The sequence below is a fragment of the Amblyomma americanum genome, chromosome 11 (genome assembly GCF_052857255.1).
Source record: "Amblyomma americanum isolate KBUSLIRL-KWMA chromosome 11, ASM5285725v1, whole genome shotgun sequence".
Classification (NCBI taxonomy): Eukaryota; Metazoa; Arthropoda; class Arachnida; order Ixodida; family Ixodidae; genus Amblyomma; species Amblyomma americanum.
The window spans coordinates 1669241-1683646 of record NC_135507.1 but is presented as its reverse complement, the minus strand read 5'-3'; the positions used below and the strand labels follow the sequence as shown (position 1 = coordinate 1683646).

The 14406-nt window shown below is 46.1% G+C and overlaps 1 long non-coding RNA gene across 2 annotated transcripts in view; it reads right to left on the bottom strand.

The window, feature by feature from the left end:
- Positions 1-11593, bottom strand: part of LOC144110863 (uncharacterized) — a 54640-nt gene extending 43047 nt beyond the window's left edge. For both annotated transcript variants that reach the window (XR_013309937.1, XR_013309936.1), the window contains exon 1: positions 11436-11593. This is a non-coding gene — a long non-coding RNA (uncharacterized LOC144110863). The remainder of the gene's footprint in view (positions 1-11435) is intronic.
- Positions 11594-14406: the final 2813 nt, after the last annotated feature.

The window sequence follows — 14406 nt, the reverse complement described above, 5'->3', positions numbered from 1 at the left end:
TCTACACCCCAGTAAGATTGGTTTACAGCCTACAGATAGCCAGAAGTATGGCCACGCATGATATATCTAAAAAGCCATTCAGCCGTATAAATTACAACTTTAAAATTAATAATACAAAATATATTCCAAATATAGGAATTAACATATCCTTTGTTTTACATTGTATACTTACTGCGACGTTATTATTCTTTTTGCTATGATATCCAAGAATTTCATTCCTTCTGTAGTGACCGCTCCTCTACGTAGCTGATGGCGCTGATGGGCGCATGTATATGATGCCCCTTGGTTTTGAAAGTAGCACCTTTCTGTCAACTTTGCCGCCGCGCCACCTATCCCAATCCTCGTACATCCCCCTGTCCTTCCACTCTTCTCGGCGCTTTTCTAAACGATGATTAGCCCCTCGGGCCGTCGTCCGGGAAACGTGTGCTAGCGTGCTTTGCTTGGGTTTTTGTTTTTCGTCGGCGCCATGTGCAGGCTGTCTGCCTCTGCTGCGGGTTGAGCTCCATTCAGTTACTTCGAACTCTGCTTTTAGTGCCGCGTTATGCCAGGTTGCTGCGCATTTGAGTGTACAAGCCGGTGTGAAAATGGCATCGTGCTCTTCGCGATTGCTCGAGGGTAGAATGACATCAGTCGTAGGAAAAAAGTGGATACATAACATCGCCCGCAAGGACTTTGCTCCGACAAATCACACCATCCTCTACAAGATACTGTGCACTTATTGAAACCTTAACTAGCGTGTATACTTGAAACTTGCTCATTGTGACAACCCCACATACTACGCGGGTCCACACAGTACGGAGAGGCAAAGAGGCACCGCTAGACTCAGTTGGAGCAAAACGGATATATTCAAGAGTTACATGTTAAAGAGTACATGATGCAGAGGCTAAGGTGCTCAAGCTTACAAGTCACTGCCTTGGCGCGGAGTCTTCGTCAAAAGGAACGGCGGGACTGCAGAGTGGACCTTCTTCGTTCACTGAGGCTCAGCTTCTCCCCCAAAGGCTTGGTTGCTTGGGGCCTCGAATGACTGACTGCCAGTGGTGCCGTCTTGGGCCTTGCTCGTCACCAAACTGACTGGCTTTTCTCCTTTCTTTTCCCCTCCATTCGGGTGATCCTTCTTTCCAGGCTGGAGCGCCTCCCTCGCCCTCCTCTCAATGCTATAACCGCAGCGGTGGCCAAGTGGTTGAGCATCCGCCTCGCATGCGGGAGGTGCGGGGTTCGATCCTCAGTGCCGCCGGGTACCCACCGGTGATACAATGGGTACAAGCTTTCCCCTTGTCTGGTGCTCGGCTTATTTAGGGTGAAAATGCTTGGGAATGGGTCTTTGACCCCACCTTGAGAAGTCGAAAATACCGTGTGCCATGGCACTCTTTGGCCAAGAGGCCCTTTCGCCATAAAAATCCATATTCATCATCATCATCATCCTCTCAGTGCTGGCGACTGCGGCATTCCCTGTCTTCCCCCGCAATTCCCCACTGGCTCAGGTCTTTTCTCCTCCGGCCGACCCCACTGTCACTTTTGTGGGGGTGATAAAGATGGCGGCCAGGCTGCTACCCTTCAGACCCATAATGAGCCTTGGCCCCGACACCCGACGATTCATGGAGCCATGCAGTTTTTTGTTCAAGCACGTCCGGGATCCTGCAAAGGGAAGATGTCGCCGGAGATAGCGACCCTTCGGAGACACGCAGTGCACTGTCAAATCATCGGGAAGATCAGGAAGCTTACAGTCTTCTTTGTTGCTTATCGATCGTTTTGCACGTTATCCTTTCAATTTGATGACATTGATCTGTGTGTTCTGTTCATGATTGTTGGCGTAGGGAATGCGTCTTTTATAGTCGCTTTAATTTCTGAGTCTCGGTTTGGAATTTGGGCAAGTCATTAACCAAACAGTTTGGAAGAATAATACGCAAAGGAGGACCAAAACTTCCAGGAACAAGCTTTAAACAGCCTTTGTTCGACCGCCTTGACTGTGCAACTCGACGGCGTCAGTATGTCAGGCCAAGATTGCATTAGCACAACCTCGGTGCGCTTACTCGAGAAGACATTCGCTTTTTTAGGCCGGTCACGGTAGATGTGTATCTTAATTGTGTGCCCTATGCGCTGTGAGTTGTGATGCGGCTGTTGCCCATGCCCTGCTGGCCTTGCTGGGACTATGTTTTGTCTAATAAATCTCAGTTGACAGTCCAATCATTGTGGCGTGAACACTCCTTCTCTTGTCCCTTGTCTTTTGTGACTGGATTTTTTCAAGTTACTATGAACCAACTGGCCCACATTTCAAGCCTTCTGCGCTCCAACAGATGGCGCCGCCGTCACCGCTCACTCCACCAGATGTGCTCCGCTGGGGTAGAGGGAGAGGAGGTGTCGCCTCGCGGGGTGTATATATATATATATATATAATTCAAAGTTGAAAACGCTTCATTTAGCCATAGATTTATTTTGAGTCGACGTTTCGGACAGAGCCTGTCCTTTCTCAAGAGAAAGGACAGGCTCTGTCCGAAACGTCGACTCAAAATAAATCTATGGCTAAATGAAGCGTTTTCAACTGAATTTTTGCCTCTAGCAACCAAATACGTTTATCTTTATATATATATATATATATATATATATATATATATATATATATATATATATATATATATATATATATATATATATGCTTCGCCTCAGTGTATTGCAGTCGTTATCGAGAGCGCGAAACAGACGCAGCAGCGACAGAACGAAGCGAGGAAGAGAACGCGCTCAAGAGACGCCAGAAGAACGCGCCATACGACTGGGGAAGCGTCGTAACGAAGATGCGGTTAGAAGAAGTCGTGCGAAGTCCCGGAGTGACTCTTCAACTGTGGAAGAGACCGGTACGTTTGAGTTCTCGAGAGCGTCGGAATGAGACGCTGCGTAGACTGCGTGCCGAGGAAACGAAGCTTTCGCAATTCAACTGTGGTTAACCAGAGCTAAACCACGGCCAATTTTCTGCCGTGATTTAGGCACTTTGAGAGCACCAGCGCCGAGCAAGTAGAGCAGTAGCTGGGGTACCTTCGCTGCCGCTGGAACGGTCGCTGCGCTCCGAGAGCACTAGGCTGCGTGCCGATGTTTGCTTCTCCACCATTTTCGGATCCTCGGGTGCAGCGGTCGCTCGGGTATTTCGACCGCTGCGCCGTTTCTTCGGCCAGTCAGCGTTCAGAATGAAACAATATGCGCGGTGTCCTCCGTACAGTGCACAATGAAATCTGAATAATGCCCATGAACGCCACAGGTGCGATCCAGTCCGTTTCGACCAGACGTGAAGTGTGCGTGGGAAGTGACAGGCGTAGGCTTGCAGCTCTAGCCTGCACCTGTCATCAACACACACTGCACATGCGCAGTTTGAGCTGGCTTTCGACCAGAAGGGAAGGAAAAGAGGCGCGCATGCGCAGAGCGCGGGGAAAAAAGGACAACGGCTCTAGCATAAGCATATTTATTTATATCGGTACCCTAAGGGCCCTGCGGGCACTACATTGCAGGTGGGGGGGAGGGGGGGAATTCATTAAAGAAAACCAATTTTGCAGTACAATATACGAAGGGCTGAAAACACGAATAAACAAGCTAAGAAACCAGGTACAAATCAATACGAGAAAGGAAAAAATGGCTGGGAGCAGGTTCTGATGAATAACAAAAATACATTATGGCAATTATAGGCGATAAAGCAGTTCAGAAAATACAACAAAAATTTCACCTTCAAAAGTTACGAAACATAGACACTTAATATTGGTTCCTTAGAACTTAACAGCCTATACATACACACCCAAACAAACGAAAAAAAGTGAACAAGATAAAAACGCACATTACTCTAGGTCGCAAGGTTCTAAATATGACAAAAGAGCTGTTTCGAAGGAAAAGGGTGATCTTTGTCCGATAGCCATGCTATGAGAAGGAAGCGAATTCCCTCTAATAGCCAGCACCAAAGGTGAGTACTTGTGTCGTTCTGTTCGAGTAAAAATGTGTTTAATCTTCTCGATATGATCTATGCAGTGCCGCCAGAGTATGTTTGGTTTGCTTTATGGGGGGTTTAACATCTCAAAGCGACTCGGGCTATGAGGGATGGCGTAGTGAAGAGCTCCGGAAATTTCGACCAGCTGAGGTTCTTTAATGTGCACTGACATCGCACAGTAGCCGGGCCTCTAGAATTTCGCCTCCTTCGAAATGCACGCAAATGGTACGTGTGTTGCTGTGGTAGAGTGCATGGAAAAAAGATAAATGGCTGAATTTTCAGCGCAAGACTAGCGACGAAAGATTAAGCGATATTTTGAGTGCTGTTGCACTTTGATGCCAAAAGTACTGCGAAAGGATGAATCGGGCAGCTTTCTGTTTCATATATTCCAACATGCTGATAAAATAGGCATGATGGGGGTTTAACGTCGCGAAGTGACTCGGACTATGAGGGACGCCGTAGTGAAGGGCTGCTGATAATATCGGCCACCTGGGGTTCCTTAACGTGCACTGACATCGCTCAGTAGACGGGCCTCTAGAGTTTCGCCTCCATTGAAATTCGACCGCTGCGGCCGGGATCGAACCCGTGTCTTTTGGGTCAGCAGCTATGCGCCATAACCACTGAGCCACCGCGGCGGCAGTGGTCAATTGAACATGAGTGCTCGAGCAAATTAGAGTTAAAATGCACATCGCGGTAGTTTACCGACGCGGCAGTTTCAATTACACTGTTACTGACTGTAGGCTTCAGGACTCATGTTAATAACGGAAGTAAGCTTGAGATGTTTTTATCTGCGTTAATTACCATTTGCCACCTGCCGCACCAATGAGTTAACTCATCACGGTTAGTCTATAGAGCAGTGATGTCGGAAGGATTATATATTACTCTAAATAACAGTCTTCTGCAAATAATCTTATTGTTGACGTTATGTTAGATGTGATGTCATTAATATATGTTAAAGGGGCTCTGAAACATCTTCCAAGGAGAACACATCAACTCTCAATCACTGAGTTGCGTTGTCATGAACACCTAATCCAAATAATACACTTCTACCCTGAGCAAAGAACCCACAATCACGCCCGAAAGTTGGCGAGCCCTTTCCGGCGACTTTTCTGCTCGCACCCTCCTCTTTTGCACCGCTCCGGCGTATACCAGTTGAGATGGCTGTTGGTATTTTATTTCATACGTCAGGCAGCTGCCGCGGCCAATAAACCGCGTAGCGCCGACCTTCCAACATGCAAGAAGTGACGAGACAGGGAAAGGCGCGAAGACGCTGAAATTCAAATTTTGTCTACAGATAACTCATCTTCTATAAAGAAGATAAAAAAAATTCTTGCTGGACAATAATCAGGAAGCGGCGTCCTTTAAAATCCTAGGCATACCGCAACATTATTACAGCCCCTTTCAGAGCTCCTTTATGAAAAGCAGGGGCCCAGCACCGAACCCTGAGGGACTCCAGCACAACGCCTGTACGTCTTGATAAATTCCCTGCTTAATTGACCGAAAGCGGTTTGTTAGAAATTCGTTAATCCACTGTGTACTATACTGATCCAGCTGTAGGTTGCATACTTTTGGTCATCAGGAGCTTTCGAGAATAAAATTGGAGTCAATGTAGAGGGAATAGTCAAATGCTTGATGAAAATTCATTATTAACTCAAATAATTGTGTCTGACACGATAAGTTTTGTGGAAGCAATGCTAGTTATATATCAAGCAAGTGTCTTGCAACATATTGAGGTCAGTGAAATTGGCCTGTAGTTATTAGGAGCGGATATCTCCCGATATAAGTACCGGGATTACATAAGCAGACCCAATCTTCCGGCACAACCTCGTATCGAGTGATCGTTGGAAAATGAGAGACAGCAGGAAAAGTGAGTGCCCGCAGGTTATTTTTGACTGGTTTGCGCTGATGTCATCGGGTCCTGGGCTAGTGTTGTGGGATAGGCGTTCAATTGTGAACGGGTGAAAAGGGAACCTGAATATCGTCTTCAGGAAGCAGCAGTGGATTATAAATGGTCAGCTCGTCCGTAAAAAAAATCAGTGAAGTGGCTGTTTATTTGTTCTGCACACTGTTATGTAAGTAGGGTGCTGCCGTGTACACCAAAACTTCTTAGGATCAGTTTTTATCAAACTAGGAAGTGTGAAATGAACTGTGTGGTTTTGGCTTCATGAATTTTTTTTTTTGCAGCTGTTCTGGAAATGCTTTTGTATCTTCCCCGCCTGTAGATTCTTTTCTGGAACCGCTTTCCTAAATTCTCTTTTTGTCCTATTTATTGCCTTACTGACATCTGTGGTAAACCGAGGGTTGTTAGTACGTTTTATCTTTCGTTTTTTTTGAAGCAGGAATCTTCCAATTTACATTAATCGTGTGGTTTTGAAAATTGGCCTGAAAATCATTTGGGACAGTTTCCAACAACAGGTTCAATTTTTCGAAGTCTGCACGTGCGTAATTTACATGGAAGGGAAGGAGGACAGCGTACAACTTTGTGGTCACTGATTTCTTCCGAAAACGTGAATGTCTGAGAGCTGATGATGATTTGTTAGGATGAAGTCTTCGATATGTTTACCGCAAGTGAGTTCACGAGCGGTTTGGGTGGGCTGGTGGTATCGGAGTGAATGAAGGAAATTAATGTGCTCCTGACAATGACCCCCGGAGTCAACAGTTAGTGTCGTCCAGTTAACGGAGTCACCTGCTGAAAATTGAAGACAATTCGTATGCTCTGCAAGGCTCTGCTCGATAGCGTCGTTTAACAGTTCACTAAATTCAGCGCAAGTTATGTTAACCGTACTCGCCGAGGGTTGCGTTTGGTTCATTTCAAAGACTGGTGGTGGCCTTGCATGCATGCAGGAACGACTTCACTTCATGAATTAATTCACACAAATACTCGCATGTTGCACTTGTCAGCATGAACACAGCCGCCACTTAATAGTGGTAGGAGAAGCCGCCGCGGTGGCTGAGTGGTTACGGCTCTCGGCTGCTGACCCTAAAGTCGCGGGTTCGATCCCGGCCGCGGCGGTCGAATTTCGATGGAGGCGAAATTCTGGAGGCCCGTGTACTGTGCGATGTCAGCGCACGTTAAAGAACCCCAGGTGGTCGAAATTTCTGGTGACCTTCACTACGGCGTCCCTCATAGCCTGAGACGCTTTGGGACGTTAAACCCCCATATACCTAAATAGTGGTAGGAGAGGTTTGGGCTTCCTAATTCATGTTTTTCTTGGCAAAATCTAAACGCAGTGCCAGGACATGCCCAGAGCCGGCACTTAGTGCGCGCAAACTAGTTTCTCATAGAAAAGCAGGGACTCGGGCAAGTTTCTCATGGCACGAACATAGCCTATGCACGGACATAGGGCGTGTACCGCAGTAGTAGCGTACACCAGTAAAACGTTTCCTTTTTACAATGCTAAAACGGAAGCTTCCAAAGTGCAGTATTTTAAACGCTAACAATTCTTTTGAAAGAATATTCGCTGTAAAAAATGTCTGTTAAGCACAAAAATTATTTTGCACGATTAGCTATATTTGGCGACATGAAGAGAAAGCTTTCTCTAGCCATGAGCAAATTCAATGATCGTTTGCTTTTCTGCTCATTTATTGCAAGTCACAGTAAGCATATTTTATTACAGGACATACTGATTGTAAAACAATGCTCCCTTGCAATTATGTTTTGCAAAAATTTGTATTTCTGCAGTCGTAGTCAAGTTTTAGGGCCAAGCGAAGTACGCCGTGCTGTCTTCCCGGCATTCCCATGGTGGATGAAGTGCCCTTTAAGAAAGTTGCATAGACAGTGGCGCGAGCTTTCCCACTAGGCAATATTCAGAATGCCCCAGTCTGTCCGAAATTGGAGGGTGGGTTGAGCCACCGGTTTAGGGAGATAGCCGAAGCCGGTTTACTGCACTCGTTGTCGCGCCTCTGAGGACGCACCACGGCTGGCTGGACTCGCTGGTGTCCGCTTCTGTGGGGTGCACATAAATGAGGTGCTGGGAAAAAGGAATGACGCCTCGAGGTAAGAGGGCGCGCTTCGTGCAGCGCCAAGGGTGTGTGCTCGGCTGGTATATTAGGGCTTGCCGCAGTTTGAATTCGCTTCTTCCGTCTCTAGCCACTTCAAGATAGATTAAAGTTTTGAAGGAGACTCGCCTCAATGTTAGCCGAGCTGTTGAATTTTTAGTTCATGAGGGCCGCAGGACCTTCTTCCAAAATTTGCTTGAGATGGTTTTGGCAGGACGCACAACTTGGAGCCAGGTTCGGGAATGGGAGGGGGATCGAAAATTATAGCGTGAGCTGTTACTACCTCTTTCCTGGGCTTCATGGCGTTGTCGGCGTCCGCAACAGGCCGCCTGCTGCACCAACTGCCTGCGCGCCTGCTGAAGAAGAATATCCTCGGGGAGAAAGATGCAGCTCCCTCTCGATCCCTGCTGCCCAAGCAATATCGTCTGGTTCTTCCCCTTTCTCCGTGCACAGGGAGGTCTAACCTCTCTCTACCTGGCGGCGCAGGCTGGCACACGGAGTGCTGTGCACGCCTATAAACAGTGGTTGGGTTTTAACTCGAGCTTATGGGTACGAATGAGCTACTAGCCGAGGCAGCTTTGCTTACTGATTCATTGTTTTCAACAGTCTTCAAGACTGCCTGATGTTCTAACTAGTCCACCTCCGCAGCCACGTCTAGAAACATTTGCACCTACCTTGTCTTCTAATAGGCGACATCGGACACGTAAGCACCCACTTCAGCGGTCTCAAGGCCGTTATCGTTACGCTAAAAACTCCCCAAACTACTTAAAACCCGTTTCCTGAAATTCCTGCAGGTTCCACTTGTTCCAAACGCTTAGCATTTTTGTATGCTTTGGGACTTACAGTCGCGGCCAAAATAATTAGGAGAATGCTTAGGCGACCAAACTTAAGCCTTCTCTGGTGCGTTACCCAGAGAGATTCAAGGCGAATTTAGCATTTATGTTTAAAAAAAATGTCACTGGTGGTTTCGCGCACAAGCGCATTTACCTTTCTTCCTGTACGCGACGAAAGTCAACAGTGACGACGCTGAAGCGCTTCGCCTGTTCTGACCGTGGCTCTTCACGTCTACGTGCGTATGAAATTAAAAAATGATACTTCAGACAGTAAGCCAGCAACGTCGAATACAAAACAAACTCACGTTGACAATACTGTAAGTTAAAGGGCGCGAGAATCGATCATTCGATCGTATGTATACACTCAGCAACCAGCGGAAGCCAGACATTCTGCACGAGAGTCGTGATTATTAAGGCCGACACTTCCTCGTTGCTGCCGCCCAATAAAATGCTTCCTACGCTCACATCAACTATTTCGACGGCTGTAGAGCATCAGGTGAGTGTAGCGGACATTCCCCTTTTGTGGATATGTGTGCTCAGCGCCAACAGGCACTTGGCGGCAGCCGTGCAAACTAGAAGCGTCTGGCCAGGAAAAGGTGGAGGAGCAGCGGCGTATGGGGATGGCGCAGGACAGTCATTAGCAGAGGCCTTTCTATGCTGTGACGTAATGCGGCTGGCTGTAGTAAGATCTTCCATGAAAGTCCACATGTTCTATCGCGGCAGTCTTCGTCGACATTCTCTAGGACCTCTTTGATAACATTCTGCACTCTAATTATCCTATAAACTCAGCTGGATAACCAACTTTTGTCCATCTAGGATGAATACCGGCCTGGAGGCTGTACTGCGACGCCAGAAAACTGCTTTTAAATTCACTCAATTGAGTGTCGAGAACTGGGCGCAGTGGCTCAGTGGTTAGGGCGCTCGGCTACTGAGCCGGAGTACCCGGGTTTGTACCCTCCGTGGCGGCTGCATTCCAATGGAGGCGAAATGCAGGAGGTGCCCGTGTGCTATGCGATGTCAGTGCATGTTAAAGATCCCCAGGTGGTCAAAGTTATTCCGAAGCCCTCCCCTTTCTCTTTCACTCCCACCTTCCTACCTTCGTTTAAGGCTCCATTGAGACCGAGAAGTGAGACAGTTACTGCGCCATCTCCTTTCCTCAAAAACCACCAATTCAAAGGAAAAATATGCCCTGAGCTATTGTTCGCCATTATGAAGGCTCATCAATGTTTCACACTGAGCTTCCATTCCTTCCATGCTGAGGCACTTCGGGCTGAGCGCCTGGAAGACACCACGGTGGCCGTCAAAAGGGCCGAAGCCTTGCCTTTCCATGCTGCCTTTCAGCATTATTCTCTTCGCATAAGTTAAGCGGGGCTTGTAGCATAAAGAAAAATCAGTAGGACATCGCGTTGACTCGCATCAGCATAGATACGGAGCTGGTCCTGTGATCGTCGCCATCGCTGGACGGTGATGGCACGATGACCGGTGATCGTATAATGCAGTTCGGTACGAAGACGCTAGCACCTGTCTTTGTCTGCTGGTCCGGCGACAAGCTGCCGGTTGAGGCACCCGAAGGCTCCTGGCCTAATTCATTGTATTCTGAATTTTTTTGAAGCGGTTCTAAGAATAAGAAACATCTAAACCTGGTTCTTTTTAATCTGGTTCTCTTTAACTTACCTGTCAGCCACTTAGTTTTTTTCTTTCTCGTCTAAGTTGAATGAAATGAATTCCGGGCCGTGCGGCTGGCTACACGCGGGAAAAAATTACAGGATTGCACTTACGTCCGCTTAAGAGCAGAATTGCGAAACCCTTTCCCTGTCCTCTTTTTCTCCCTCAATTTTCTATCTTTGTTCTTATTTTTTTATTTTTAATGTTTATTTTTGCTTCATTTTATTTGTTATTTTGTTCTTTTATTTTTATCCTTTATATCTATTTTTCAGTTTTTAATTTATTACATATATGTTGCTTATGAACTGTCGCTTAATCATCTTTTACATTTTATTTTATTTACCATACAACTTACGATTGACAGTTCCAGCGGACAACTTCCGTCCACGCCACTCATGAGCCAAGAAAGGCCTTAAAGGGGCCCTGAAACATATAATGAGTGCATTGTTTTTCCTGTTGGTTGCACAGAATGAGTTACAAAGATGCTATTAGCATCGGTCGTACCGCGTATACTCAGGTTTTTAATATTTTAGCTAGATCGTGAAAACACATTCATGAAGCTGATGGTGTCACCATACAGCGACGGTTTTTAGCAGTGGATATGACATCACTGGGCGGGAGCCTGATGAATGGACAAACAGTAAATATACTGCACATTATGCTAATAAATAGAGATGTTTTGTCAAGTTTTTAAATTTTATATTACATCAACAAAACCAACTTGTTTGCCTTAGATAAAAGCACTAAAGCAAGCAAAACAAAAATACGCCACCAGAGGCTCTTGCTACTTTTTGCATCGAAAGACTGCGCCTCTCTCTACACATACTACGACCTAGCACACAACACTTATGGCTACTCTCAATGTATCTGAGAATGGCGTTGCGGAATCGATCCGATCGAGCCATTGTACTCTACAAGCGTTCGTATCGGTCCCAAAGAAGGATGAACAGAAAAAAAGCCATTCGTTTCACATTTACCAGTGCGGATCATCAGCTTGTGGAGGATCACCGGGCGGCGGAGCCAGATGACGCCACGTTCCTGTCAACAGCGCGCGCTTTGCTATCCGTGACCACCGTCGCCGTGACCAGTCTGCGCGTTCCTAGAGGCGGGCCATGCATGGTAGGCGGTGAGCAGTAGCGGTACGCGCTATGCAATATATCTAGTATCTTGCGCGGGCCGTCAATCACTCGCAGTATCTCGAGTTCGGATCCATAAGTCGGGGAACGTCACTCATCAGTGTTCTCTTCTGCGCCGTCGACGTGGCGATGAAGCATCGCTGGGTCAGCTGGGCGTTCACGTGGTTCTTGTAACCATGAAAACGGCGCTACCAGCCCTGGCATGAACGAGTTACAGAGAACAGGCAACCATGGAGTGCAAACTTCCGGGACGTGCTCAGATGGGCTGTTTTGATCGGTCCCGCTCGGTTTGGTCATTGGGAGAGTGAAATGGGAATGGCAAGCATACAAAAAGTGTATCATATCATATCAGTGTATCGTATCAGTGTATCATACAAAAAGTGAAAAAAGCATCATGCGATATGATTCCAGCCAGTCTAAGCTTGTCAAAAGGAGTGTTGCCAAATCGTGTATGATGCAGAGCCTGACGAAGTCCTGCGAGCACAAGATGACTGAGAGCATCAGCATGCAAATAAGTCGGCTGACCGATAGTGGATTCCCTGACAACATGATCGCGTCAGTGGGCGAAAAAGTGCTGAAATCCCTGACGAGGAAGGAAAAAAAGAAGTCGAAAGAACAGAGCAATAGAGAAGGAATGGTTGTTATACCGTATATACATAAGGTATCGCACGGATTGAAGAAGGTGGCGAACAAACACCAAGTGAAAGTTGTATTCAGCGCACCAAAAAAGCTGATAAGCCTGTGCAACAAGATGAACGCAATAAGAAAGAGTGACAAGCGCAAGGAATGTGACATTGCCCACAGGGAAAGGTTCGTACCATGCCAGAAGAACATCATATATAGAATACCAATATCATGCGGAAAACAATACATTGGACAATCGGGAAGATGTGTCAACACGCGACTTTTGGAGCATCACAATGACTGCGACAAAATTAACCACCCGGGAAATCTAGCGCAACATTGCAGCCGGTGTAAGAAGAAGTGCGCACCAATTTTCCACAGGACCACAATTGGAGGAAAACAGAAAGAAAGGATTGAAAGAGAGATAGTCGAAGCATTTTTAATCGAGAAGGCGGAAAATGAAACTTGTGTAAGCACTCCTTCTATTGCACTTACAAAAACTGAGATTGACATGATAAGTGCAGATGCTGTGTCGTGGTGATGGTCATGTGTTTGATGATGGGATGGTTGCTTCTTTCAAAAACTGACGCTGCGTATATAAACGCACCTTCCGTATGGAAAAAACAGTTGTTAGTTTGCGCTTGTGCCGTGTGTATGTGTCCTTTTTGTGTCGCTTGTAGCGCATTTGTTCCCAGTGCGAAAATGGAGTTGGCAGCATTTTGTTTGGGCCTCTACATCGACGGCAATAAAGTTACCTTGAACTTGCTTGTATTTTGAAATTTCTCCATTGAATAACTCCCGTTTTATGCATCGATTCCGGTAATTCTTTTTGAGTCGGCATCTGTGTGACATAAATAATCCATCTCAAGTATATCCGGCATCCGCTCAAGCAGTGTTTTGCAGCCCCTTTAATATTAGAGGTAATAATAATAATAATAATAATTGGTTTTTGGCTAAATGAAATGGCGCAGTATCTGTCTCATATATCGGCGGACACCTGAGCCGTAAGGGAAGGGATAAAGGAGGAAGTGAAAGAAGAAAGGAAAAAAAAAGAGGTGCCGTAGTGGAGGGCTCCGAAATCATTTCGGCCACCTGGGGATCTTTAGCGTGCACTGACATCGCACAGCACACGGGCGCCCGATCGCCACTTGAAAGCGGCTGCTGATAGTCTGCAAGCACTTGTAGCAATGACTGAAAGTTTCACACTTCGACACGCGTCTCTGTTGTTGTATACTTCAAGGTGAGCCTGCTAAGTTCAAGGCAACGTTTATGTACGGCGCGTACGTCTGGCGATTTCCTTGTGATTAGTGTTCAACACACTTAGTAGCTGCCAAAGAGCCAAAATTAATCTTCCTGAGATTAAAAATAAGAGCAATAAACGTTTTAGTGTACATCGCATCATTTCCTCGTTATCGCGCAGCCATGTCAGTGTTCCGAGGAATTGCATCGGTTTTTCGCATGAACAATCTGGCTCAAAGGCTAAAGCTGAATATATATATATATATATATATATATATATATATATATATATATATATATATATATATATATATATATATATATATATATATATATATATATATATATATATAAGCACAGGGTGAAGGTCAGATGGATCCGGTACAGCATAAACGGAATACACACGGTGAAAAAAGTAACGATCTTTATTCTAACGTTTCGATCAGAGTCTAGCCTTCGTCAGTGTGATGACGAAATATTACACGCGAAGAATGACTCACGCTTGTGCAGAATAATCTCGCCGCTTTCGACGTACGTCTTTCGCAATTTGCTGACATGCTTCGCACGTCTTTTCGCAGGCGACTGGCCACTTGTGAGGGTTCAAATCGAGCAGAAAATATGTGTGTGTGTCACGGCTGGTGAAGTCATTTCTCCGATGTATTGGGCGCGATTGTTTGGGCAACGACAGATGGTGGGAGAAGTCGAGACAATCGATCTGTTACCTTGAACAAGGGGAGGAAATGAACGGAAAAATAGTGGACGCTTTATAGTTTGGCACTATTCCAAACAACGACAGTTCTTTTGGAGGCTAAGTCCCACACTTTGTTATTGCTGTCTGTTTGTCGGCTGTTTTCCCTAAATTTTTTTTCACCTCTGTCGTTAAAAAATGCATTTTAATGAAAAACAGATATGATTCGCAGTTGACGCGGCTAAAAATACGATAACAGTC